Genomic DNA, 2,386 nt, shown 5'->3' with positions numbered 1-2,386 from the left:
CTCCATTTTCAGTCTGGAGGAGTGGAGTCAACTCCTCCAACTAATGTCGGATGTTAATGTTAAAGCGTTGTGTTTAACTTCTCCACATTTTTAGCCATGACACAGAATTTTTTCCCCATACTTTTTCAGCCTCCCTAGTCCTCATTTCACCAGACATCTGGCAATGGTGAACCTAGTAATGTTATCCTGACAGCGATGCATCTGTGCACAGAGTTGAAATATAAAGGACAGTTATACTTAAGCACATTTACTTACCCAGCCAAAAACAAGATGGCAGTCATTTCGGTCGAGGATCCAACCACACACAAATGAGTTAAAGTCCACGAGACTCTTTCATTGGCTTTCTGTGCAACATAAGATTAGGAGGTGTGGAGGACAAGGTAATGTGTAATGGCAATCCTTCCCACATTGGGCAAGTCAGTCAAGTTTTGGAAGAAATTTGCTTTTCTTTTGTTTGTATGGATCACATCCAACAAGAGCGTCAGTTTTCGGGTGATAGCTGCTGCCTGCAGGTTCATCCGTCCCTTTTATGTAGGCACATTCCTCAATTTCCAGTATTTAGATTTATCACTTCCTGCCCTGCATCTGAATTTCACGCATCATAATAGTCACATTACTACAAACAAGTTATTGAAGCTACTGTGCTCTAACCTTCTGTGGTGTATTACCGCATTCGTCATATCTGATAGAAGCACAGCGGGTTCAAATCCTGTGTGGCTTAATGATGTTTTCTTGGCTAATGTTAACAGAAGCAGTAAAGAGTTTTCACAGTACATCTGTAGCTTCATAGATTCAACAAAAAATAGGAACATTACAGCCCGGCAGAGCAGCTGCAGACATGCTCACAGCCAGTGGCCGTCGGAGCTCGTTCTTTTAAAAGGAGTAATGAGGAATAAATGCATAATGTAAAGTGTCACATCATCTCTCCTTTGGGTAGTGTCTCTGTGGAGAGCTTCCCTAAACTGGTGGCTTCTGGACTTTTAGTACGAAAAAGCAGCAAAAAGCACGCACATCCACAAACAAAATTGTGCAGGTGCTGAGCTCAAAAATGTGGAAAGCCGAGCAGGTAAGAGTGAAATGACGACGTTTTGAGCTACCGCTCTTCATCAGGTCATACAGAACAATGGGAGACGCCATCTTTAAATAGGTAAGTGGTCACATGATCAATAATATAGCGATATACACACTCGATTATATACCAACACATACACCTAGTGAGTGTAGAGACATAAATACCACGAAGATGCAACATGGTACACAATTGTAAAAATATAAAGACACTTGAAGCAGTCTGAGTGCAAAAACATCAGGTAGGACCGTCATATAGCATCAAACATGCTAAAAGAGGCGCCTCTTACAATAAATGGAAATAAATGCACATCAGTGAGCAGCCAGGGCACAGCAGTATAAGTATTAGTGTATAGTCGAGTGTGTATATCGCTATATTATTGTTGTTTTCTACACTTTGTATAATTAATGTGGAAGTGGCATCAGCTGTTTTTGATCATGTGACCACTTACCTATTTAAAGATGACGTCTCCCATTGTTCTGTATGACCTGATGAAGAGCGGTAGCTCAAAACGTCGTCATTTCACTCTGTAAATAAATTGCACTGAAGAGGAGCCCTGCAGTGTGCGAGCCTTTCTTTACCTGCTCGGCTTCTGGACTTTTCTCGTATAGTTTTCAGCTCAATTAGAATAAAAAAATCAATTTTTTCCTCTAGCTGCCTCTTTTTTTGTAATGTGGCTGTAATATTCTGTGCTGTATAAACTTGAAAAAGTCGTGCTAGGTTGTCATTCTTGTCATTGTATTGTTCACAGGAAATGCCAACAGACGACAACCCCAGCAGCACAGTGTTCTCTGAAGTTGTTACCTTTAGTGATGAAGAAAGTGATCCGTCAGATGAAGGAGAGGAAGGTGATGACGGTGGGGTGAGTTCTGATGGGGATTGGAATCCAACCGAGGATGTTTTGCTGGCGGAAGAGCTCACAAAGCATTCTGAAGAGGAAAGTGAAGATGAAGATGAAGACCAAAGCGGAGAGGAGGAAGAGTTTGATACCCCGGGTGGCCTCAAAATTAAAGAGCTCTGCACAGAATGTGGAAGTTTCTTCAATATTCTGAAGCCTCACACTTGTGAGTACAAAATAAAGCCCTTTTCCTGCAATATCTGCGGCAAAAGATGTGTTACCGACACGTCTCTGAAAAATCATAGCAAAATCCATGATGAAACCTATGAGCATCCTTGCAAATACTGCCATGTTACCTTCAAAACGAGGGTGGACAAACTTAAACATGAGCAGATCCATCAAGATTGCAAAGAACCCTATAAATGTCCAGACTGTCCAAAGACATTTGCCAGCAGTAAAGTACGCAGAGCCCACCTGGC

General features: G+C 41.7%; 1 protein-coding gene across 1 annotated transcript in view; it reads left to right on the top strand.

Annotated features, from left to right (window-relative positions):
* Positions 1 to 2,386, top strand: part of LOC126383066 (peroxynitrite isomerase THAP4-like) — a 13,455-nt gene that overhangs the window by 4,291 nt on the left and 6,778 nt on the right. The gene's annotated exons all lie outside the window — the stretch shown is intronic.

This window comes from Epinephelus moara, chromosome 21 (genome assembly GCF_006386435.1).
Source record: "Epinephelus moara isolate mb chromosome 21, YSFRI_EMoa_1.0, whole genome shotgun sequence".
NCBI lineage: Eukaryota > Metazoa > Chordata > Actinopteri > Perciformes > Serranidae > Epinephelus > Epinephelus moara.
The sequence above is the reverse complement of the archived record's forward strand: the minus strand, read 5'-3'. Positions and strand labels throughout refer to the sequence as shown.